We start from the raw sequence: 26656 nt of genomic DNA, 5'->3' as shown, positions 1-26656 counted from the left end.
GCAGTGACACAACTCCTTCGAGTTCAAAGGCGATTCAGACTTTAGAAGGCTCTCGACTCGATGGCCATTGAAACTGGCCGTGTGACAGGGTTATTAGCCGCCTCTGCCTTCACCTGGGATTTTTCCAGGGCGTGTTGTAGATTGGGGTGGGGGGGGAGGTGTTCCAGGCTGGTTTCAATGGCACTGCCCAAGCTTGCTTGTGTTGGTTTGGCTGGATGTAACCGGACGACCACTGGGGAAACGTGTCCCTGGCTGCGACCGCTTCTTGCTTCTGCGTTTTTGGGTGGATGGGCTGTTTTCATGGCTGGTGAAGGCTTCGTCCCTTGCAGGATCTCGTGCCGGTATAAAGGTCTATCTAGACGACGGACCACGGACCCATTCTTGGCCCTCGAAACTAGCGGTCACGTGCGGTTTCTTTTCCGGTCTACGAGGTCCGCGCATGGTCCGTGGGCCGAATAGAGCGAGAAATGCGAGAACATTTTTCTGGCGGCAGACCACGGACATTTTAGCCTACTCGCACACATCGAGTCTGCAACTACAGCACACTGCTCTTTCCCGGCTCAGTGTTCCCGGCAGTCGAGGCGATATCGGCGAAAGTATTTTTGCGTCCACTGTTAACATGTCAACGTGGTCGGACTACGCTACGTCTTACTTTTTAGCCTTAGTACAGGTTTATGGCTCATTCATAATTGGGCATTCGGTGGCGAGAGTGAGTGAAATTAGTCGCAACGTCGGCGCTCGCGACGTACACAGATATGGTTAGAAAAGAATAATAATTGACGCTGTGTACGTGCCGCAAGCGTACGCACTCTCATGTACATTAACCGCAGGTATTCTTCGGCACGTTACAGCATTTCTCGCATTTCCTGCTTTTAGTTCAGCGTATGTTCTCACAGACGGGAGGACACGCTCTAGTGTTCCTGTATATGGTCCCTCAGGGAGCAGAGTTGCGCGACTGTTTTCCTCGCGCCGCTCTTGACGCCATTCGCCAAGCGGCCGTCACGTGATTACGCAGACGACGTTTGTTCTATATTAAAGTGGAAGAGCCGACTTTCCAGGCGCAACGCCGGTTCCTCGCCAGCCCCAGTACCCTCTCGGCTGCCATCGTGATCCGACGCGTCCGGTGCGGTGTGTTCCCGCCTTTTCCGTGCGCTCCAGTTGTATATATTTTGATAGTGGGCAGTGACAGCAGCCTCCAACTATGACGGGGGGCAGTGCGGCAAACTGCAAGAACCGTACCGAAAGCGGCAATGATTTTTACGCAGTGCCGTCCGGACGGTCAGTCGTACGTCAGCGATTGCGCTGGCTTTTGCGTATGGGACGCGCGAAAGCATCTCCGAAAGGAACTCGAATATGCGAGATAAGAAAATAAACAGCACTACTTTACCGTATTTGCATGACTCACTTAGCCACATAACCTCCATTGTCTCATACCTCCCTCCGGCGTTACAACCGTCATTTGCCTATGTGCCTAGTCTGATAACAATTACAGTTCAATATAAATTATAAATTGTTCAACAGGCACGCTCAAACTCCATGCGGCGACTCTTGTTTGCCATCAAGAAATTATCTTCATTTTTGCTGCAAAGCTACAAGTTCCAAATAAAAATGTGTACAAAGGTCCTGTTCCTAACCTGGCTGCACGTGACAGCGCATTTCTCATGTGCAGCCGCTGCCAGCCCGTCTGCTTATTCAGCTGCCACCAGCAACGTTTTGCAGAAATGGTTTGTTTTGTGAAATAAAGAATGTTTGACAAGCAAACTGTAGGTGAAATTTTGTTCTAGTCCCAGTTTACTACGCAGAAGTGGGAGGCCAGTCTCTCAGCATGAGAACAAGCTTTGTCTAGAGTTTTTAACTATTTTATTTGTTAAGAATACCCCTAAGGTTCCACTGACAAGGATGTTAACACTGGAGCAGAGGGGAACAAAAATAGCATGAAATACTTGAAAAAGCAAAATTGGGTATTCAGATAATCATTTTTCCTTGAGTAAAAGCATAGAGCAGTCCAAAACAAAGGTATTTCAGAATGCAGTGAAGGTACATATAATTCAAGTACGTCAAGAGAAAACGCAATAGTGCTTAGGGAAAAACGAGCAATTAAATAACAGCACCAGAAAGAGATAACACTTTTCGAGATCCTTGGAAACTCTTATACGACAATTCAGCTGCAGTGACTTAAGGCAGGCTTCTCTAACTTTTGGATATTAAAGAAGTACAGCACGTGATGTGTTTGGCTTGTAAAGATGACCATCGCATAGGAAAAATGCAATGGAGGGCTCGAAGTCAGAGCGACAAATGATACGTATATTTTGTGAAAGATAAGCGCGCGAGTTTGCGATATCTGTGCCTTTGGTGGGTTAGATTTACCTGCGCGCAAAATGCATAGCTTTAGACTGCCCGCATTCACATCGTATGCACCGTGGTTTCACAAGCTTCGTACCACATCGGCGGTCGCAACCCTATAGAATAATGTATTTCAATGTGGTTCTGCAGGGAGATGCATTACCGCACTTCTCTTCATCGCACAACTCACGCAGGTTTTTCATTTCCAAGCATTTCTGCGCCATTATTGTCCGTACTGCGAGCTATCGCTGTCAATCCGCGATCTTTCTGTCATGCTGTATGATAGTTTCGGAAAATCAGATTATTTTCCGACGTTTTTTTCAACGCAGTATGATGGGCTTAGCATCGATTCCTGAGCACAGAGACAGTAAAAGGAAAAAAGGATGCCCGAAATCGAGCGCAGTTTGTAAGCTTTTCAAAAAGAAAAAAAAGCGAACTGCTCTACAACGCCAGCCCCGTCATAATCCCAGCGTCTGTGCGCTCGAGGAGCTGCTTTCCCGCACAGCTTGGAACAAAATGGCGGACCTTCGAGCAACTCTGCTCCCTGCGGGAGCATATACAGGAACACTAGACACGCTCAGCCTTGTGGCGCCATCTAGTTTTAGGACGGGTAACTATTTCTGCCAAAAAACCTACACTACTCTTCAGCCCAGCATTGGCAGAATTGGCACTCTAAATGAAAAATAAAGCGAATCTTTCCCTCATACATTCTCTTATAGGCGAGGTGAGCCCAAGCGAGAAATGGGTGCCCCATTTTCAGAAAGTGAACGCAAAAAAATGGCTGCTGTTTAGCTCCGGTTAAACCTGGTTGAATTGCGAAAGCTGATTGCGAATTAAGAATTCGCGTGTAGCTGATGCAAACTGAGCCACTGGTTTGATGTAGTCATTTATTTGCACAGGTTCTTCAGTAGAAACAAACACATTTTTCAAGATGTTCCGCCCGTTTTGTTTCCTCGTAAGGTCGTGGTCTTATAGTTTCATTCCGTCTAGCACGACTAGACTCGCCTTCTAAAATGGCTCGCTTAGCTGCTTCGGCTTCTCGTCATTTTCGCAATCGTTCTTCTGGTTGTTCCTCTGTTTCCTGGGCACGTTGCATTCTCTCTCTCAGTCTTCCTATCTTTCTTAGCTTTCGCCTTAGAATTTAAGTGTTCCGAAGCAGTAGAGCAACTAGATTCAGATATAGACTCTTCGTCGGTAACTTCCATTGCGAGACTGATCAACCAACGCGTAGCGCCCCGCTGCATATCCCAGAGAAGCCGCCACGCAGCGAGCGCAAGGCGAGGAGGTCGTCATATCAATGGAGAGACCACCTGCTACGCGCGGCGCCGGCTCGGGGGCCACCGCACACGCAACGAGCGGCGCCCTTCTAGCTGCGGCAGGGAGCAAGCTGACGTCACGCGTCGTCATAGCAACGGAGAGAGCTGACGTCGCACCACCTGCCAAGCGCAGCGCCGGCTCTGGGGGAGCACGGCATACACGATGGGTGGTTAGACCGGGCGTATTATTGCTTTCGCAATAAAAGGCAGTAACAACGCCGAATTGAAACCGAAACGAGCGGTCCTGCTTGGAAGCGTGCTGCCATGTTTGTCGCTATAGGTATGCAACCTCCTCCTCACAGCGCCAGAAATCTGTCCCGTACCGACCGAGCTTTTATGTTGGGTATTTATGCGGAATATTTTCCGCGGCGGCGGATTCCGTCTGGATACACCTTAAGGTGAGGGCCCTCGCACAGAATGCAGTTGGACGCGCAAGGAGGGCTTTGTTCCGAGTGTTGTGCTCCACAGTGGGCCAAAGATTGGTCTTGGGGCTTGGGCATACATCGTGGCGGTGACCCGGCTGTCTACAGTTAGTGCAGGCACCCGGACTGCCGCGATATGGGGTGCGGCGGTAGATGGCTCCCATGTATTTGATGGAGTGAGGGACCGCAGTTGCGTTGAAAGTGATTACGATGGAGTGCGTCTTTCCCATGCAGCCTGCTGTTAGTATGCTGTACTCCGGATTTCGATGGAGGCGAAACGCTAAGGCTAACGTGTGCTGTGCGATGTCAGTGCGTGTTAGAGATATAATAATTGGTTTTGAGGGTATCTGTCTCATATATCGTTGGACACCTCAACAGCGCCGTAAGGGAAGGGATAAAGGAGGCAGTAAAACAAGAAAGGAAGAGTGAGGTGCCGTAGTGGAGGGCTCTGGAATAATTTCATCCACCTGGGGATCTTTAACGAGCACTGACATCGCATAGCACATGTTCGCCTTAGCGTTTTTCCTCCATAAAAACGCAGCCGCCGCTGTCGGGTTCAATCCCGGGAACCCCCTGGTGGTCTAAATTATTCCGAAGCCCTCCACTACAACACCTCTTTCTTCATTTCTTCTTTCACTCCCTCCTTTATTCTTTTCCTTACTGCGCACTTCAGGTGTCCGCCGAGATGCGAGGAAGATACTGCGCCATTTCCTTTAACTAACGACCAATTATAGAAAAAACGGAGGGAATTAACAAGGAGAACAGGAGCCGCATTAGGATCCCCCTTTCCCCGAAACATTGGCAGTGGCTTAGCTTAGCTATTCCAGGATATACGTAGCGAGAGCTGTAGTTCTTCACTGGTTACGTATGTTGTCGAGTTTGTTGTGTCTAAAATGTCAAGCATTGATGAAGTACTCGCTGAGACGCATTGTTTATTTATTCAATTGTTTTGACAGAGATAAACACTGTCCGATGATCTGTTGAGTAACGCGCGGCTGTCTCAAAGCTGCCTACACTGCATTTAGACTCGTTTCTTTCTCTCAGATACACAAGGTCAATCCTTCCAGTCCAGGATCCGGAATACCCAGGTTCGAACCCGACCGCGGCGGTTGCGTTTGGATGGAGGCGAAACCCTAAGGCACCCGTGGGCTGTGGGATGTCAGTGCACGTTAAAGATCCTAACGTGGACGAAATTATTCCGGAGCACTCCAGTACGTCACCTCTTTCTTCCTTCTTTAAGTCTCTCATTAATTCCTTCCATTACGGCGCGGTTAAGGTGTCCGCCCATACAGTGCAACAGATACTGCCCAATTTCCTTTCCCTTAACCCCAAATTTTCATTAAACTCGGGTTCACTTTGATGCGTTCACCGGCACAGTAGGTGTGATCCATGCAGCGCGTGCCATGGAGACCGACACCGCGGACCGCGGCCATAAGGTTAAATTGGTTTTGGGGTTAAGGAAATGGCGCAGTACCTGTCTCACATATCAGCAGACAACTGAACCGCGCCATAAGGGAAGGGATAAAGGAGGGACTCCAGAAGAAAGAGTGACAACGGCGGCGACGAAGTGCGCGATGCACCCTCTTCTCCTCCCCGGTTGCCATGGTAAAGGCGCATGCGCACAACATTCCTCTCCCATGTACCATGGTAACAGCGCATGCGGACAACTGGCCTCACGCGTGTACCGCGAAATTCTCGACTGGTAGCCTAGTGTAACCCGCCGCGGTGGCTCAGTGGTTAGGGGGCTCGACTACTGAGCCGGAGTTCCCGGGTTCGAACCCGACCGCGGCGGCTGCGTTTTTATGGAGGAAAAACGCTAAGGCGGTGGTCGAAATTATTCCGGAGCCCTCCACTACGCCACCTATTTCTTCCTTTCTTCTTTCAATCCCTCCCTTATTCCTTCCCATACGGCGCGGCTCAGGTGTCCAACGATATATGAGACAGATACTTCGCCGTTTCCTTTCCCCAAAAGCCAATTATTATTCGCCTAGTGTAGCCTCCCCTACAAAAATATGCACCCAGAACTAGACATGAAAGAAGACAAAAGAGATCCGAAGCGCTGGAACGCATATACGACCCTTGACTGCGTTTGAAAGGTGCAGGTGCAGCCCTTTGTCCAATTCCTCAATGGCCTGGGTCGTGTTGCTAGCCCCGTCGATCGATTTGTCATGGTGACGAACGCAGTGCAGCTTGTCAAAACAGCGCGCCAGCTCAACGTCACTCAGCGAAATGCAGCAGCCGAAATATTAGCAAGAGCGGTGGTCGCCAGAGCTCGCGCGCGCATCTTCGCGGGCCGCCGCTAATTCCCGCGAGAGGAGAGGCACTTGACTTTCCTTGGTTGTCCAGTCCGCCGGCCGAGGGCACGCCTCTCAATTTGGTGACGCCCGAACACGTGATGCACAGGCCGCGAGCGAACGGTCCGTCGTGTGAATCGGCGTTTACGGTGTGGTTCGGGTGTCGGCCGATTTGTGAGAATGATACTGCGCCATTTCCTTTCCTCAAAAACCACATTTCACTTGTTTTCACCCGAACCAAGTCGTAACCAAGGAAAATGAAAATAAAATTGGTTTTTAGGAAAGGAAATGACGCCTGTTACATATTTCGTTGGACACCCAAACCGTGCCGTAAGTGAAAGAAAAGCATCCTTCTAAGACAACACCGTATTCACTAGGCGCGCCTCTGTTCATTCCTAACAATCGAGCTGGCGTGACGGTGAGGTTAGCAAGCTGGTCTCGTACTCCGGAGGCCCTGGTTCGATTCCCCAACTCGACCAATTTACTATTTTGTTTTATAAATTAATGCTTCTGGGATTCTCCGCTCACGGCCAACCCCGCCGACATCGGCTTTTCTGCGTTATGGGGCCCTTAAGGCTGTCGCGTTAATAAACTCAGTGTTAAGGAAATGACGCGTCTCGCAGGTGGTCGATTCCGAAGCCCTCCACTACGGCGCGTCTTTCAATCTCTTTTTTACCTTCCTTTACGGCACTATTCGGGTGTCCACCGAGATATGTGAGACAGCTATTAGGGGATTTCCTTTCTGGAAAAACCAATTTTTTTTTCTCTCGCAGTACCGCCACACCACGTACCTCAAAGCGCGAATGAAGCGTCCACTGAGCCAGGTAGCCGGTTATACGCTGTTGATTTCCCAAAAATAATCGGTGTCTAGAACGTTGTCAACGCAAACGGCAATGAACAGAATGAACTCCAACAGCTTTCGCTTTATATTATGAATTATCTGAGCTAATCCACGTTCTTTTCTTTTAAGACTGAGATGGGACCATAGCTCCGTTGGGTTTGCGCTGCTTGTGTAAAATACCCTCCAAGGCTAACAACGCGCAAGCGAAGGACAAATTTGGGAAGGAAAAAAAACGGCCCTCTCCAGTGCTTGTCTATCAAAAGCGCGAGCCAAAAGAGAAAAATTTCATGTCAGCGCACGTGTTATTTCACGAAGGGGCGGTTTTTACAATGTGACAAAGGTGCCAAAGGCATCCAGCACGACGGGCTGAACCAGGCAGCAAACACTTAAGCGCTATCTGGGTCGTGCGGGGACCCAGGGGCCTGCGGCCCTGAATTCTGCTGTTATAATACAGTTCCCCTTTGAAGCACATGCGCTATTCACGCACGCACCATAGCACGGACTGTCATCGATGGACAAAGAGAGGTAGAGATGTACTCGTCTCAAAAATATAATAAAACACGTGTGGACGCAATGTAATCCACCATTCACCTTTGCCAAAGCCGGCTTGTTAAAACTATTCGCAGTTCAGGCCTACTTTCTGAACAACCTTTCCAAGGCTTCCTCTGGTTCTTAAGCTCTCCCTAAATTCATGCGTGTATTCGCATAAAATGACTCAAATACACAGGTAACACGGACATACTTGCGTATAGCTTTTACTTGATTTTATTTATCAACGCATCTCGAAAACAACAACAAAACGACACATATAACCGCAAGCTGTCAAAGAGCGTCCCCTCTTCATGGTGTATGCTAAGGCAACAAAAATACGGATTGAAAGCGCCACCTGACTCACTCTCTGTGGACACCTCAATCACGCCTTCAGGGAATGGCTTAAAAAGGGAGTGGATGACAGCTGTGACGAACTTTTTTTTGCACCCTGTGCGGGGAGCGACCCTCACTATAGAGCTCCTACGGCCTTTCCTGTCAGCTGGGGAGCCTAAGAAAGCGGTAGGCTTTGGTGTGGAGCAGTTTCCATGCAACCGCTTCCTCGAGTGAAGTGGGGCCGTGCGGAGGCCGAAGGACCTGCGTTCCCTAAGCTACCCTGTGTCCATTAAAGTTTTCACCACCACCTTCCTCGATTCCACGTCAGGTGTTTGTGTGGCGAGGGGTACGTGTGTCGGTTGAGCCGATGGTGTTGGAGGAATGCGCTGTACTGTACGAACATCGGCTCTGATGGTCTGGAGCCGTCTTGCGGGGCTCGGTTACAACAAGCTCGGGCGATAGCGCGTGCGGTGGCTTTCTTCAGAGCTAGTAATGACCAGGTGTGGAAATAAAATCGGCTCGTTGGTGTGCTCTGCTTTTGAGGATATGACGTGCGCGGGTGCATATTCTTCACCTACCTTAATTGCAGCAGACAGCTTGAGAGCTGGTGATGATGTGGGTTTGTTGCTTACTCCTCAATGGAGCGTATTGCGAGAGAGATGGCTGACTCTTCTGCTTCCAGAGTGCTGGCTGTTCATGTGTGTGTGTGAGGGGGGGGTTAATGCATGCAGACTGCGATAAACGTTGGTGGCCGCGGATGCCGACCGGGATGCATAGTTTGTCGCAACGGCATATGTGCGGGTTGCACACGCTCCAGATCCAAACCGACAGGCTTGGATCTGGAGCGCAGCGGCCGCGGTCGGTTTCGAAGCGGCCGCGATTTTATGGAGGCAAAACGCTAAAGGCGCCCGTGTGCTGTGCGATGTCAGTGCACGTTAAAGATCCCCAGGTGGTCGAAATTATTCCGGAGCCCTCCACTAAGGCACCTCTTCCTTCCTTTCTTCTTTGACTCCCTCCTTTATTTCCATTTCCTTTCCCCCAAAACCAATTTCCATTTTCAAAAAAAGAACAAATAACAGGCGAGCAGATGTTATTCCGAAGCTGATGGTGTAGCTCTTCTTCTTTGCTGAGAGATTCTCCATTTGCGATAACGCTTAGTTGAAGTAAAAAAAACATACTTTTGCAAGGGAATGGAAACACCTCAGACCTAAGAACATTTAATTTAGTCAGTCATTAAAATGAGGCAACGCAGTGCATAATCAACGCCTTAAATAGGCAACTTTGAAACATTAGGTTATTTTCAAAGTAAATATTCCAGTATCGCAATGCATTCCAAAAGATGAGAAATAAAAAAACATACAACATTTGTCAAATACTCAAAATATTTTTAACACATAGCCAGTCATTGGTGGATGAAGTGTAGCGCCGCCAGCTCTCAAAGATACTCTATGGACGCCATTCGTTGGGGGCGCCCGAAGCGCATTTCAAATTGTTCCTGCACTCTCCGCAGTAACATCGACATCATTAGCAGTTGACGTGGACGCTCTTCGTGAGTGCGGCCACAGCTTTGTTCTACGACGAAAAAGTTCCACAAGCACGGTGCTGTTCCAGTTCACGGTTTCGCGGAGCTTTTCGGAAGTATTCAGGAGAAAGGCCCGTACGTGCGTCCTCCTTCTACGAAGTCTGCAGCGCTCCATGCAAGCCAAGACGCCCGTCCAGGCGTACGCTGTCAAGGCTGCCGTGGCCAACAGGAACGCCATGGCTCGTGCCCAGGCTGGGTCCATCGCGACGGTCGCGTTCACGCCGCTCATCGACGGTGCCTCACCTCACTTTTCCTGCCAGCCGGAACAGGTGCTCGTAGCCGTGATTCCACTTCCGACGTGCCAGCTGGTCATCCAGACAGCCGAATGCGCTGGCAAGTGTAGCCACGACTCCATCCTGAATACTGCTGCGCTCGTCTGCGACGGCACAACGGTACAACACCACCAGGCACTGCAAGGACGGTTCTGGCCAAGCAGCTGCTCGCGCTGGTATGACCGAGAATTGCATGGTGTTCCCCGTTATCGCCTTGAGCTTGGCCGCTGTGGAACCGCCGTTCTGTGACCAAGTCTAGGCGGCTGGGCAAAGCGACCGAAGACGGTGTTGAGGGATCGCTGCCTACAACGTTTCTAGCGTCGCTCATGTCGGTGAGAGTGGACGGTGGGGAGGCTGCTCGACACTTGGTCATCAAGGACGTCGAGCACGACACGCGCGCTGGAAAATGACATTTCGCGATTAACTACCGACGATGTCTGTGCACTGTTAGTGCCCCACCCGTCGTCCGGAAGACATTGGCAAGGCTAAAAATTTTCGGTGGCTAATTTCGACTGCACTGTAGGATATGTATTTTTCTGCTGTTCTTTACTGTTGTCCTTCGATGTTTCGCATATTTGTGTTAATGGTTGTAGGTATAAATTGTATTATTCGATAAACGTTCAATTTGTAGTGAAAATCTTTGTGTCTGGGTTTATTTCTTTCTCTTTTACTTTTGAGCAGCAATAGTTCAGTCCTGTAGTGACCTTGTGGTAGAGCACCTGCCTCGCATTCGAGAAGGGCTGGATTCGATCGCCGGTGCCGCGGTAGTGTACCCACCGGGTATCTCATGGGTACAAGATTTCTCCCGGCCGGGTGCTCGGCTTTTCTGGGGTGAAATGCTTAAGAAAAGGGTTTTAGATCGTGGCCCTATGTAAATGCACTCTCCTGGGCTGCGGGAAGTGGTAATTACGGCTAACATTGCATCCCGGGTTCCCAATGCTTCTCGGCTCTCCATTGTGGATGGCTATGGAAAGGAGCCTGCACCTTACAATCCCAAAAAGGGCTAGAATTGAGCTTTACCGCATGAGACGGGTGTCACATGTTTGGCAGCGGAACGAATCACTGACCCGCCAACGAAGCTATTTCGTCGTCATGATTTTTCTGTAGGCAAAACAAGGAAAGTGAGATTGAGGGTACGTGAGGGAGAGCGCGTGAATTAGTGTGTGTGTCTAAGAGAGAGCGTCGACGTGTTCTGTGTGCGACTGCACGTATGCTTGTACACGTATGCGTTACTGCTTATCTTACACGGGCGGACAAGCACACACTTCGAGACATGTAAAAAAATGTACGCCGATTAGACGCAGTACACAACAGTAACGGCGGAGTGATTGGTTCCCGGCCACAAATGGGTCGCGTCAAGGGCGACAGCAGATTTTCAAGTACGTGAGACACGGGCCTAGGTGCGAGCGTTCCTTGTTTTTGTGTTCCCTGGACGGCATACGCGGACGGCTGCATATATGCACACGCAGTAACGTTGCGATACCACTACATGTGCTTGTTCCCTGCACTTTGTGCCCTCTTAGATTATCTTTCTTTTCTCGCTTTCTCTTTTATCCCTTCCCTTACGGCGCGGTTCGGGTGTGCACCGAGATATGTGAGACAGTTACTGCGGCATTTCCTTCCCTCAAGAACAATTCTAAAAAACAATTTTTCGATCATCCGCGTCCCCGCCGCGGTGGCTCAGTGGTCAGGGCGCTCGACTACTGATCCGGAGTTCCCGGGTTCGAACCCGACCGCGGCGGCTGCGTTTTTATGGAGGAAAAACGCTAAGGCGCCCGTGTGTTGTGCGATGTCAGTGCACGTTAAAGATCCCCAGGTGGTCGAAATTATTCCGGAGCCCTCCACTACGGCACCTCTCTCTTCCTTTCTTCTTTCACTCCCTCCTTTATCCCTTCCCTTACGGCGCGGTTCAGGTGTCCAACGATATATGAGACAGGCACTGCGTCACTTCCTTTCCCCAAAAACCAATTATTATTATTATTATTATTAACAGGCGAGCAGTTGTCAGTCCGAAGCTGATGGTGCAGCTCTTCTTCTTTGCTAAGAGATACTCCATTTGCGATAACACTTTGCTGAAGTAAAAAAAAACATGCTTTTGCAAGAGACTGCAAACACCTCAGACCTAAGAATATTTAATTTAGTCAGTCATTAAAATGAGGCAACGCAGTGCATAATCAACGCCTTGAATAGGCAACTTTGAAACATTAGGTGATTTTAAAAGTAAATATTCCAGTATCGCAATGCATTTCAAAAAAATGAGAAATAAAAAAATATACATTTGTCAAATACACAAAATATTTTTAACACCTAGCCAGTCATTGGTGGATGAAGTGTAGCACCGCCAGCACTCAAAGATACTCTATGGACGCCATTCGTTGGGGGCGCCCGAAGCGCATTTCAAATTGTTCCTGCACTCTCCGCAGTAACATCGACATCATTAGCAGTTGACGTGGACGCGCATCGTGATTGCGGCCACAGCTGCCACAGCTTTGTTCTACGAGGAACAAGTTCCACAAGCACGGTGCTGTTGCAGTTCACGGTTTCACGGAGCTTTTCGGAAGCATTCAGGAGAAAGGCCCCTACGTGCGTCCTCCTTCTACGAAGTCTGCGGCGCTCCATGCAAGCCAACACGCCCGTCCAGGCGAACACTGTCAAGGCTCCCGTGTCACACAGGAACGCCATGGCTCGTGCCCAGGCTGGGTCCATCACGACGGTCGCGTTCACGCCGCTCATCGATGGTGCCTCACCTCACTTTTTCTGCCAGCCGGAACAGGTGCTCGTAGCCGTGATTCCACTTCCGACGTGCCAGCTGGCCATCCAGACAGCCGAATGCGCTGGCAAGTTTACCCACGACTCCATCCAGAAGACTGCTGCACCCGTCTGCGACGGCACAACGGTAGGACACCACCAGGCATTGCAACAACGGTTCTGGCCAAGCAGCTGCTCGCGCCGGTATGACCGAGAATTGCATGATGTTCTCCGTTGTTGCCTTGCGCCAAGCCGCCGTGCAACCGCCGTTCCGTGACCCAGTCTAGGCGGCTGGGCATAGCGACCGAAGACGGTGTTGCAGGATCGCTGCCTACAACGTTTCTAGCGTCGCTCATGTCGGTGATAGTGGACGGTGGGGAGGCTGCTCGACACTTGGTCATCAAGGACGTCGAGCACGACACGCGCGCTGGAAAATGACATTTCGCTATTTACAACCGACGATGTATGTGCACTGTTAGTGCCCCACCCGTCGTCCGGAAGACATTGGCAAGGCTAAAGATTTTCGGTGGCTAATTTCGATTGCACAGTAGTATATGTATTGTTCTGCTGTACTTTACTGTTGTCGTTCTGTGTTTCGCATAATTGTGTTAAAGGTTGTAAGTATACATTGTATTATTCGATAAACGTTCAATTTGTAGTGAAAATCTTTGTGTCTAGGTTTATTTCTTTCTCTTTTAATTTTGAGCCGCAATAGTTCAGTCCTGTAGTCGCCTTGTGGTAGAGCACCTGCCTCGCATTCGAGAAGTGCTGGATCTGATCGTCGGTGCCTGGGTAGTGTACCCACCGGGTATCTCGTGGGTACAAGATTTCTCCCGGCCGGGTGCTCGGCTTTTCTGGGGTGAAATGCTTCGAAAAAAGGTTTTCGACCGTGGCCTTATGTTAATGCACTCTCCTGGGCTGCGGGAAGTGGTAATTGCGGCTAACATTGCATCCCGGGATCCCAATGCTTCTCGGCTCTCCATTGTGGATGGCTATGGAAAGGAGCCTGTACCTTACAATCTCGAAAAGGGCTAGAATTGAGCTCTACCGCTTGAGACGGGTGTCACATGTTTGGCAGCGGAACGAATCACTGACCCGCCAACGGAGCTATTTTGTCGTCATGATTTTTCTGTTGGCAAAATAAGGAAAGTGAGATTGAGAGTGCGTGAGGGAGAGCGCGTGAATTAGTGTGTGTGTAAGAGAGAGCGTCGACGTGTTCTGTGTGCGCATGCACGTATGCTTATACACGTATGTGTTGCTGCTTGTCTTACAGGGGCGGACAAGCACGCTCTTGGGGACATGTAAAAAAATGTACGCCGATTAGACGCAGTACACAACAGTAGCGGCGGAGTGATTGGTTCCGGCCACAAATTGGTCGCGTCAAGGGCGACAGCAGATTTCCAAGTACGTGAGACGCGCGCCTAGGTGCGAGCGTTCCTTGTTTTTGTGTTCCCTGCCCGGCATACCGCAGACGGCTGCATATATGCACACGCAGTAACGTCGCGAAACCGTTACATGTGCTTGTTCCCTGCACTTTGTGCCCTCTTAGATAATCTTTCTTTTTTTCGCTTTCTCCTTTATACCTTCCCTTACGGCACGGTTCGGGTGTGCACCGAGATATGTGAGACAGTTACTGCCCAGAACGCGTTCGTTTTTCTCTGGCTGGGCAGCTTGGCAGCGCTCAGGTAACCAGCAGACGACGCAGAAGTGGTATGGTAGCGGGAAGCGCGCGCGGCCATTTTTATATGGACTAGAAGGAACGCGGTTTCTCATGCGATGTTTTGTTGGATCCCAAGCTCGATGCAGGCGCTTGTTTCGACTAGACCATGGTGCATATCGTCTGTGTCGCCAATAATAATGCCTTTTACGGTAGGTATAGTTGCTTATTTGTAAGTTGTGCGTACGTGAGTGTCCACAGTTCGACCTTCTCACGACCTGGCATGCACAAATATTCGCTTCATACCTGATTTATTAACTTCGTTAGCCCGGCTGAGCTGATATTGCCATGGCGTTCGAGACCTTTCACGAAAGCGGCCGCAGATTTCAGCTCCGAGTACGCGCTCAGACGCGCGCATACATGCATGTGTTGAACGTGCTTGTTAAGGAGTGATTGAGCGCGTTACGAGACCCTGGTCTTCATTGCTTTCTGCGCAATGGAAAGGCGGATGTTATTTGAGAAATGCTCGATTGATTGAAACCTGTCCTTTATTAAAACCCCTCACGAACACACTTCTCGAGAGATCTGTGCGGGCACATATGTGGCCACAGAGCTGTCGCGTACGGCTCTTGAGGCGAATGCCGATCCGGTCGTCGCCGACTGCTGTACAGCTTGATGCACGGGGCTTCTGCCACATATACTTCAAATATCTGAGAAGTACCTTACGCGCGCATCAGCTCGCGTTCGAATAAGTAAAGACAAATTCCCCATCGCCGATCAACACGTAAGCACACGCGGTACGTGCCAGTTCTCTGCGATAAAGCTGCAGCATTACAGATACGATACGCAGCTAGTACTGTACACCCACTTGTTCTAGATGAACGTCGAAATCAGCTGATCGCTTTTGTCGAGATTACACGTGCATTCCTTGCCGGCGGGCGCGGGCGACAGACTACAGTTGAGCGGAACGTATTCCGAATCTTTTCCGCATACAGCTCACAGGAAGCAGTTGACGAACATAGAAAGTACAACCACAGCATAGTGAGTCACCACTCATGCAGGGTCGATCTTCTGTGGTCATTCCAGTCATACTTACTGCACAAGAAATAAACACGCGATAATCCGAGAGTACGGCGCGTCGTTTTATGAGCAACGCACGGGCAATTTTTCCCTCCGATGCGGTAGCTACTGAAGACGTTAGATTGCGATAGCTCGGCACATGTTTTTGAGGATTTCTCGAAGCTTACACAGCACACGGTGCGCTAAAGGCACACACTCGCGTTGTCGTCGCCGATGTTATAAGGGTGCGAGAATGATCAGCTGTCCTGTAGTCTGCGGCAGACCTCAATAACTTCTGTTCGTTAATTGTTCTCGGTCCCAAGCAGTCTGTTTCTGCCGTACACACGCGCAGCAACGAGACGAGGCAGAACGCGAAGCTATACGGAGAGCATCTGCCCTCCGGGATCCGTCGCCGTGATAGCCGCCTGGCTGGTTCCGTTGGCCGCCAGACATTGTGAACACGATACGCTTTCCTGTCAGAGGCGAACTGGTTGGCAGCCAGCGGGCTGTCTGAGCCCGGTAAATCAAAGAGGCTCTGTGTTACGACGCTAAGGTTCATATACGAGCCGCAACCATATATGGATAACTCCAGCGCAGGTTCCTTACCACGGCCTCTCAGAGCTCTGCGCGTAGGGCAAAAATACAAATGCAAACATTCGCGATTTTAAAAGCGCAGAAACTGCTTCCCTCTTAGAGGACACCTGAACTGCGCCGTTAAGGAAGACGATGATCGAGGAATCGAGTCAAAGCAAGAAAGATAGAGACGAAGAGACGCCGTAGTGGAAATCTCCAGATTATTTCAGGGATTTTTAACGTGCTTGTTTGGTTCTTTTTTACGGTTTTAACGTCCCAAACCGGCTCAGGCTATGACAGTCACCGTAGTGAAGGGCTCCGGAAATTTCGACCACCTGAGGTTTTTAGGGCGCACTGACAATGCATCGTACACGGGCTTCTTCAATTTCGCCTCCATCGAAATTCGACCGCCGCGACCGGGATCGAGCCCGCGTCTTTCGGGCCAGCAGCGGAATGCAATGAACACTGAGTCACCGCGACGGCCTTTTAACGTGCCCTGACATAAAAAGTACACCGGACGGCGATTTTTGTAGTTCGCTTCCCTGGAAATGCGGCCGCCGCGTCGAGGAATCGATCCCCAGACCTCGTGCTGAGCAGCCGAATCCCGTGGCCAGTGAACCATCGTGGTTTCCTCATAAAGCGCAGTCCTGCACACTTTACAAAAACACTGCGAAAAAAATTTGAATGCCCTGAAGGTAAGGTGGACAGGTGCATGTCCGTATTATAAAGAGGGAGGAGAGCATTAATGAAGTTCGCCTGAATCGATTTATTGCTTCGCTCTAATGACTAAGAAGGCGTACTCAATGAAAAAGAATCTTTCATAAGTCATCAAAGGCCAAAAAATCATATACAGGCATCGCGGCCACAGCAACCGAAAGAAAGAACTGACAAGTCAATGCCCTCTGTTCATAACTGACCTCACTAATTTCAGTCGAGCCACGGAAAAGAAGGCTCCATCCTTAAATCCTCTTTCCTCAGCAGCAGATATTTCTTCTGCTCCCGAACAAACATCATTAAGCCAACAAGAACGTAAACGTTCCGTTTTTACTAAGAATATAAGACTGAATTTAAATGTCTGCATGCCCCATTAATGTCCATTATTTCAAAGGCAGCCATGGCAGAAGCGAATACCTCCTCCATCTCTGCTTGCCAGATTCGCCGACTGGCCTATCGGCTAGAGCATGCTAGCGTTCCTCTGAATAGCTCTCGTCCGCCACGTTTGAGAAGGCTGGGAATACGCTGGCGTACGAATCCCGTTCTACCGCCTTCAGATACAGTGTTTCCTAGTGTCTTCAGTGCAATGACAAATACGAAGCCTAAGGTACACAAACATATATGGACGAAAAATGTGCATGAAGAGGTGGTCCACAGAATGGTCCACAGGATGTGGGACAAATTTTTGTGCGCTTACCTGAATGTATTGAAATTTGCTCAATCAAAGAACGTACTTAATAAAAAATAAGTTTCACAACGTCTATTTCATGCAGTGTTTACACATGTATCTAGGATTCACACTTAATTGCACTCGCATTACCAAATCAGTCGAAAAGCTTTTAATGCGGGGTAACTTCAAACCCCTGACTGTACTCGTGTGAGCAGGAAGTCAGCATTGTGCACAGGCAGCAAGGACAGCACGAAGACTGGAACACACAGACTTATCCTTTTTCAAACGGATATCGGGGCTGCGAACCTAAATGGCTCTTGCAAAGAAGAGAGGTTTGTGTGGCTTCCGCGCTGCGCGCCGGCGTATCTTTCGCTCATGTGCTATTCTCTGGAGATAGGTTGCTTTGTAATATTCGTTCGTTATTTATTCGGGTTACAGAAAAATTCCAGCAAAACTGTAAACACAGAATTGGCAGATTGGTCTTCATGTCTGGGCGTCTGGCAAGACGATGGCCTCCGGAGGGCCACCGCTAATCCTTCGTCTCCCGTGTTTTTGGGGAGAGCTCGTCCTTTGTCTGATAATTGAGGTCTTTAAGCTGTCACAATTATCGGTCGGGGCAGCGATAAGTGACGCCATCGGCTCAGGTTATAGAGGTCCTTCGCTGCTGGGTGTTCTCTTTTAGCTTCCCGCTTGAAGGCGATTTAACGCTTTTATGTGTTCCCGAGAAATTTCTTTGGAATAGTGGCGGACGCCTGGTACTGGCAGCGTCCGTAGACACCGGGCCGCACATGACTGACTGGCCGTGGCACTGACTGATATTTTGCGCAAGTGCTTCGGCGTCTGGGAACACAATGCTTCGTGTTCACAGCAGTGACGGAAGCTTAGAAGACAGGAAGAACTCTTACGGAAATATCCAGGAGGTTTGGGGAGTGGTGGAAAGGGACCAGGTGAGGGTGGGCAGTGCAGCATACCGGCGCACGCAGCAAGTAAAAGCTCCAGGACACTCCATGAGTAAAAAAATAATTGAAGGACGCTTAATCTTCGTCTTTACGAGCAGGACGCGACAGCGTGTTGCCGCATTGCCAAGGAATCCACAGAACGCCGTTGTCCGTTCGGCGCCACACCTTACCCGGACAATTTAAGGAAAGGAAATATATCTTGGTGGTGGCTTAGTGGTTACGGACTCGGCTACTGATCCGGAGTTCCCGGGTTCGAGCCCAACCGCGGCGGCTGCGTTTCGATGGAGGCGAAACGCTAAGGCACCCGTGTGCTGAGCGATGTCAGTGCACGGTAAAGACCTCCTGTTGGTCGAAATTATTCCGAAGCCCTCCACTAGGTCACCTCTTTCTTGCTTTCTTGTTTCACTCCGTCCGTTTTCTCTTCCCTTACGGCGCGGTTCAGGTGTCCGCCGAGATGTGAGGCAAATACTGTGCCATTTTCTTTGCCAAACAACCAACCAATTGTAGAAGAAAGGGAGGGAATTCACAAGGAAAATAGGAGCTGCATTAGGCTCCCCTTTCCCAGAAAACATGCACTTAGAACTAGGCATGAAAGAAGACAGAATAGATCCAAAGCGCTGGAACGCATATACGACCCATGACTGTGATTGATGGTGCAGGTGCGGCCCTTTGTCCAATTCCTCAATGGCCTGCCCTTACAAAATTTTTTAGTAACATTCTATTCTTTAGAAAGACTTTAGACAAATGTTATTAGAGCCTATCGAGATTGAATAGAAAGTCTTTTATATGTTTATATAGTTTGTAGTAACCACCTATCAACTGTCTTCCGGCAATTGGCCACCGTTATACAAAAAGACTCAAGTACATAGAAAGTCTTTATATTTCCTATCATCTCTATATCGACAGTTTCTACATACTTCCTATCGGCCACTTACCGATGATGTCTACGAACACCCTATCAAGGTTCTTCTGGCAATTGGCCACCGTTATCAAAAGACTCAACTACATAGAAAGTCTTCAAACTCCCTGCCAACACATTATTGAGTTTCTACATACTTCCTATCGTCCACTTACTCCTAAAACCATATAAACGGTCTTCCGACAATTGGTAACCGTTAACCAAGACTCAAGTATGAAGAAAGCATAATTTCAACCCATAAACATGTCAACGTCTGGAAATGTGTGTGTTACCTACACTGTATGGCATTTTGATCAACATTGTTTTAGCACTTGAATATCGTTTTGTGAATTGTATCCTAGACTGGTTAGAGAATAACCGAAGAAAAATACCAATTATTACATTCATTTATTGCACACAAGCACTAACCTACATAAGCACTGCAAGATATGCATCATACATCAAAATATTTTACGGAGAATAGGGCAACAGAATACTCCCAACGGCGCAAGAGCCCTAGCCCCTCAGTTCCCTCTTGTTAACAATGATTTACACACAGGAACCGTCTAGCAATTTTGTATCCTTTATGCAAAGCCTCCGTCCACCACTAATGAATGTTATTGTCTGTAGGCCTTAGAGGTATAAATGGCTTCATCTTAGGAATATGAAATCCCACCATATATATATATATATATATATATATATATATATATATATATATATATATATATAAGGAAGCCAACAGTAACCGAAACCAAGGGGCGTAGGGGAATGTTTTTAATCTTTTTTTATTTGTAGTGCCAATCAATCGGTTTAAAGAAAATTACTTTCAATAAAGCAGCAGAAAAAATAACCATGCCGCCGGTGGGATCCGAACCCACGACCTCCGAATATCGCATCCGGTGCTCTTGTCGCCGTAGCTCAGTTGGTAAGAGCACCGGACGCGATATTCGGAGGTCGTGGGTTCGGATCCCACCGGCGGCATGGTTGTTTTTTCTGCTGCTTTATTTAAAGTAATTTTCTTTAAACCGATTGATCGGCACTACAAATAAAAAAAATATTAAAAACATTCCCCTACGCCCCTTGGTTTCGGTGACTGTTGGCTTCCTTAATATGTTTGTCAAACGAGCCCCTCATTTCCTTTATCTTGTCTGCTAATATATATATATATATATATATATATATATATATATATATATATATATATATATATATGAAAGGTGATCTCTTGGCAACTGTGAATTGTGAACATAAGATTTAATTCACATTTTCGCATAAGCGGCCTTTTTCGAGTGTACTACAGCATTTGAAACAAAAGCTGTGAGCTTCGAATGCTGTAGTACACTTGAAAAAGGCTGGTCCTCGAGCTGAGATGTCATGGATTAAATCCTGTTATATTTTTCTTACATACGAGGAGTTTCAGGGAAGACTAAGCAATTCAAAGAAAAAAATAGGTTTTCTGAGGAAAAACTATGGCTTTTTCAACATAGTACTACCAGTGTTGGCGGGAACCAGAAAACTGGCGTATCGTGTTGAAGTTAGCCGGTTAACTAATTTTTAATAGATTGATATATTGATTCCATGAGAGATCAAATTATTCGAATTTTTAAATATTCTTGATTATGTTATGCACTGTGCACACATTATTCAGCAGTCCAAGAGTAGATTTAGTTTCATGAAAATGCAAATATTTCAGGAGAAAAAACGGTAAATGAAGTCATGGCAGAGGCAGCGTTTTTACATAGAGCTCAATTTCGCGAATTTGCTTGATGCAGGAATAAAAAATTTGAAAGCCATGATGGATATATTGTTAGGCTTATTTCTACCAGAGTATGTCAGGCCTATTTCCACCATTGTGAAGAAGTTGCCGCTTATTACAAAAAATTTTGAAGAGACAAGTTTCAAATGAGGCAATTTTCAAGAATTTTTTCCTCTGAAAATATAAAGCAGATCTTCAAATTGGCACAGTGGATAAGCATCAGGTGCTAAACAAGTGTACTGACTTTCATTTTTGTATAATACAGAGAAGTGCAAGAAGTATTGCCCTAAATCCGGCATTTTTTAATAAAATAGTGCTTTCAAAAACATCTCCAATTTTTCTTATAACTGCTGAAACCAGTCTCCCGAAGGAGGTGAAAAAGAATATTAAAGAGCATGTTCCATTGTTTTGTTTCTAACAATTACATCCAAGCTAAAACATGTAGCTTTTTGAGGATCGGCAGGAGCGCTTAACTCTGTTACCTGCACTCGACGGTAGCGGTGCTACCGAATCCTGGTTACGTCACAGATTGGTGTTTGTCCACAAAAAGTAATTAGGTATGCTCTCTCTTGATAGAAAATGTTTCAGTCTTGGGATTTGGGGGAAATTTAGAGCAGCGGGGGGCGTGTTTGCTGCTTCCGCGCCCTCAATTAGGCACTCCTACAGATGCTCATAAAGCTACAAGTTTGAGCTTGGATATCATTGTTAGAAGCAAAATAATGCAATACGTTCTTTCGTATTCTTTTTCGCCTCCTTCTAGATACTTCTTTCAAGAGTTTTCAAAAAAAATTGAAGATGGATACTATAGTCAAAAATGTCAGATTTAAAGCAACACTTCGTGCACTTCCCTGTATTATATAAAAATGAAAGTCTGTACACTTTTCTAGCCCCTCGTCACTTATACAATATGCAAATTTGAAGATGTGCTTTATATCTGCAGCGAAAAAATTCATGAACGTAGCCTCGCTTGAGACTTGTTTTCAAAATTTTTTGGAGTAAGCGACAATTTCTTCAAAATGGTGGAAATAAGCCCCACATATTCCTTCTCACCTGTACATATAGCATGAAACATACATCATGGCTTTCTTATACAGATGCTTACGTCATTGCAGCTTTGCGAAATTGAACGTTGCTTCAAAATCTCGCTGCCTTCGCCACTACGTCGTTTATTTTATTTTATACTTTTCCTCCGGAAATATTAGCATTTGCACAAAACGTACTTCACTGCTGGCCTACTGAAAAATGTATGCATAATATATATATTACTCAAAACAATTAAAAATGTGAAATATTTCGTATCTCTGGTGGAATCACCCAACAACAAACTTTTTAACTATTAAAGTAAGGCGTCTAGTTGCAATTATGAAATTTGCAGCCGATCATTAGTAATAGCCATATCAGTCTTTAGAATTTTGAAAACACAATTACCCTTTGTGCTGTGGCTTGACAAGATTTGGCTTTTTAGTCTAGTATAATGCACTGGAGCAGTTGCTTTGCATACATGCTTTCAAAAGTGCATGTATTTTTGCATGATGCAGTCAAATTTTGATGAGCCACAGTGGCAAGGGTAATCGCGTTTTGTAAATTCTAAACACTGATATGGCTACTACTAATGACAGGCTACAAATTCTAATTGCAACCAGTTACTTAACTGTGATAGTTATAAGTTTATTACCAGAAATTAGTTAACCAGCTTATTAAATACAATTCACTGGCTTTCCAGTGTCTGCAAACACTTGTAATACTATGCTGCAAAAGCCATATTTTGAACCGAGAAAGCATGTTTTTGAAAATTGTTTCATCCTCTCTGATACACCAGGTGTGTATGCTATTACTGCTCACTTTCCTGTGCAACAGATAAGTGAAATAATTTCTTCTGCAACATGAAGGTTCCATTAGCCACATAACCTTTCGAAAAACTGTGCATGCACACACATGCACACACAGTGAAGCACTGTTGCTTAAAGAGTAAGAATTCAAGGCAGATTCTCTTTTAGCTTCCTGACATGACAGTCAATGCAGACCAGTCAAGGCAGCCAAATGAACTCGTGACAAAATGAAAGATGTGAAGCACCCTGTAGCGAGCTTGAAGTGCAGCAATTTAGAACTGCAGACATGTGATTAGCTTCACATAACTAGATGTGGACTTTTACCTTTGACAAGCATCAAAGCTACATGCTTTTTCAACACTTGACAGCACTACAATATGGACATTTAGACTCATATTTCTAAGGATGTGATTGTTTACCTCTCTAAATAGCTAAAAAATCTCTCACAGTGAAACAGTACTTACACTGTCTTAAGACTGACATTCAAGGCTGCAAACACTAGCGAATGAAAGTCCTGCTAAATATATGCTAAATGTCCACAATGATGTAGATATCAAGCTTTGAGGTGATTTTAAAAAAAAACATATAATAGCACAAGAATACTGAAGTGTCCCGGTTGGTCCGTTATTTGGTGTGCCATCGTGCCACCTGTCCACAATATCAGCCAGCCCCGTTGTCATTACTTGTCTGCGTTACAAGCAGGAAGAGGTAGCGTAATAGCCATGAGATGTGTGCACCAACAGCACCAATAGGTAGGTTCCTCCATGGCGGAATGCAGCGGCAAAAGAACTGCGTAAGAAACAGATTCGAGGCATACAGTTATAGTGAATTCTTTCATAATCAAAACTTGGAGAGGCAAAGATCGGCTAAATGTGCACTAAAACGTAGCACTCAGAGTGGGTTTGATAAAGTTGCTGAGTAATGAGCACAAAAACGCAGCACTCAGAGCAGGTTTCATAAGGTTGCTGAGTAACAGGACAAGCAGCAGACACAACAATTGAAATAAATGCAATGCTTCCTTGAACAAGAAAAAGCCATAACATGCTGCTGTGCTCAACTCTACCCCCACATTTGAAGACTGATATGCACAGGAACTGACATTAACATGTTGTGCCTAATAGGGCTGCTAGAAAGAGATATTTAGTCATTCGAGTCATTCGATGATATCTTGCACACCGCCAAATGTGAAAATTATTTCATGTTTCTTGACTGGTATATACCAAACTTCAGGCAGCTTTTGCTCGCAAAAGCGGTACCTGAAACACACTACAATATAACTTGCACACCTTTGTGTCTCTAAGTAGCTAGGAGAAAGTAACTTAACTTTACTTGCTGTTCAGTTTATTTACCTGTCTGTAGATAATGCATCACCATTTGGAGCTATATCAGATGTGTGAGGGTGAAATGTGGGAACAAATAGTACGCAGGTGAGCAAGGTTGTGGGAGTGCCAGAGTGGCAATTTATAAAGCAAATAAATCAAAACATTAAGGCACACACTGTGTCACATGCAATGCTTGTAAGTAAAGCCACACAGACCTACGAGCGAGAAAAACCTCAGCAAAGTGCCCCTAAGGAAGCAGCTGGACTGACATTTTTTTACTTGTCCCGCAGCACACCACTCCAGTGCTGGGGCACGCTCAATACAAGGGAAACAAGTAAACAAAGAAATGTGTTCCAATGAAGATAAAAATGAGTACCCAGGTAATTAGGCAATTACATGCCACTAATTGCCGCACTGCCTCTTGAAAGTGAATGAAATAATTTGCGCAGCTTATAGCAAAATTGATGGCTCAGGAGGGGGGCAACAACAAATGCGTCGGCTCAGGTAAAACAAGGGGCATGGTTAAGGTAATGGAAATAATTGTTGACGTGAGCTCAGCTAGCATAGTGCAACATGTAATTGAATGTTGGTATTTAATAAAAACAAGAATGAACAAATATTCAAAAGATTCCAAATGCATCTGAACTGTACAGTGCCGTAAGTTGTGACAAAGGGAGTGTGAAAGAACAATAACCTCAGCAACACTCATGACATATCGAACAAATGCGCTTCTTCTGTAAAGCTTCAATCTAAGGTTCACAGGGTTTCACGTAATGCAAGGCTAATTTCGTAAGGTGCGAATTCTTCATGCTAGCAACACCTGTGCTTCTAAGGCATAGTGTTCCACTTAAATTCATCTTCAAGCAGCGTGACAGACAAACAGAGGGGTGTCAGTGAGTGCTCAGATGTTGTCTGCAACTACAAGGGCAAAAAGGCGTCAAGACGTATGAAGGAATTGATCAACTATTTGGCAGCTGAAGGCTTGAGGCCTCTCCTTTCGAACAAAGAAGGATTATTTGTTCTCGCATCAGAAGATGTGTTCACTAAGAAGGAAGAAGAAGCTACGAAAAAGAATTTTATACTCGTGGTGTTGAGGCCTGCTGCCGTCAAGAAGCAAGAGTTAAATATGTTACAAAGAATGCGCCTGGATGGACTATATGCCACCATCAACAACACAAAAGATACGGTGCTGGACCTGTTTTATACGGTCAAGGCCCATAAACCCGATGTCCTTTTTCCGGCAGTAATATCATAGCGTGACACTTGGCAGCATGCTGTTTCAGGCTATTTGCAGTGGAATTTAGGCTCCCTTAAGCTGCCCGACCCTTTTATGGTGAAGAACTCTACTATGCTACCTACGGCCCGCATTGTCATTCGCATCGACGCCCTTCACGTCACATGCCTACTACGACGAGTCAGTCGCATTCCAGAAATCTGCAAAGACATCCATCGTCTAGCGGCACGCATCCCGCAACAAATCCGTATTGAGTGGGTCCCGCGTGACCTTCTGAGCGCACAAAGCCGCGCAGATTCTGCGGCCCGCCTTTCGACCCCAAACTCGTCTTTGCCTCGAGTCCTCACTCTGGATGACAGCACCCTCCTTTTAACAAGAAAGGAACACCTCCGGCGCCGCACACGTGCTCTAATCCCTCTGTGTGTGGTAACCCTCCCCCGTGGTCTTACCCGTGAAGAGGAGATTGCGCTTCGGAGGATACGGGTCAGGGTTGCCCTAACTCCAGCTGTCACATGCAAGTGGCTGCATTTCAAAGATTTATATCCCCGCCCCGGGTGTCCAGTCTGCAAGAACAGAGACTGTGAGGCGGATATCCACCACCTGTTGCGGGACTGCCCGGCGCTGAAGCCGACGAGAATTCGGCACCTGGCTTCAGTGGGACTCTCACCGGACAATCCGGATTCATATATTGCATGGACACAGGGTCCATATCATCGTTCACTTCTTGATTTCATCAGGTCAGCTCAACTTTTTTCATTAAGCATCTTACTCATCTTTCACGTCATAGTTTTTATGCCCTGAGGCAATAAACACCGGTTCAAAAAAAAAACTACTGAGGAAGTTGATTTCCTGTCGCAGATGGAGGACAAGAAACATTATGCCTTTAGCTTGGATGTAGAGGATCTGTTTTACTCCCTACCCCATGCTCAGCTGTTGAAGAACGTCAAAAATAAAAATTAGCGCTCGTGCCGTCTCGTGTTTCTTCCACTACGTCCTGTGTTTCGTGCTGCTTAAAGATGAATCCATTCCGACTTGCCCAGTTTTCTGTTCTCGTTTCCACTTGAACACTAATATTAAATAATGTATTGCCCCTTCTGCTATGTCTGCCAGTTATCACACCAATGGTTCACTTCAAACTTGTCGTGCCTTGCAACAGGTAGGTACTGGTGAAGTAAAGCTATAAAATTTAATTGCTGCTTTTAGGCTACTTCAGAAAGGTCATGAAGCACATATATTTTTTATTTGGTCTATACTGTGGTCAAGATTCCCAAGCAGAAGCATGAGCATAAAAACTGTAAAA

General features: G+C 47.0%; 1 protein-coding gene and 1 pseudogene across 1 annotated transcript in view; both read right to left on the bottom strand.

Annotated features, from left to right (window-relative positions):
• Positions 1-26656, bottom strand: part of LOC144114680 (extracellular matrix organizing protein FRAS1-like) — a 109058-nt gene that overhangs the window by 9259 nt on the left and 73143 nt on the right. The gene's annotated exons all lie outside the window — the stretch shown is intronic.
• On the bottom strand, positions 110-5685 carry LOC144116416 (uncharacterized; annotated as a pseudogene).

The sequence above is a fragment of the Amblyomma americanum genome, chromosome 1, assembly GCF_052857255.1.
Source record: "Amblyomma americanum isolate KBUSLIRL-KWMA chromosome 1, ASM5285725v1, whole genome shotgun sequence".
NCBI classification, from domain to species: Eukaryota; Metazoa; Arthropoda; class Arachnida; order Ixodida; family Ixodidae; genus Amblyomma; species Amblyomma americanum.
The sequence above is the reverse complement of the archived record's forward strand: the minus strand, read 5'-3'. Positions and strand labels throughout refer to the sequence as shown.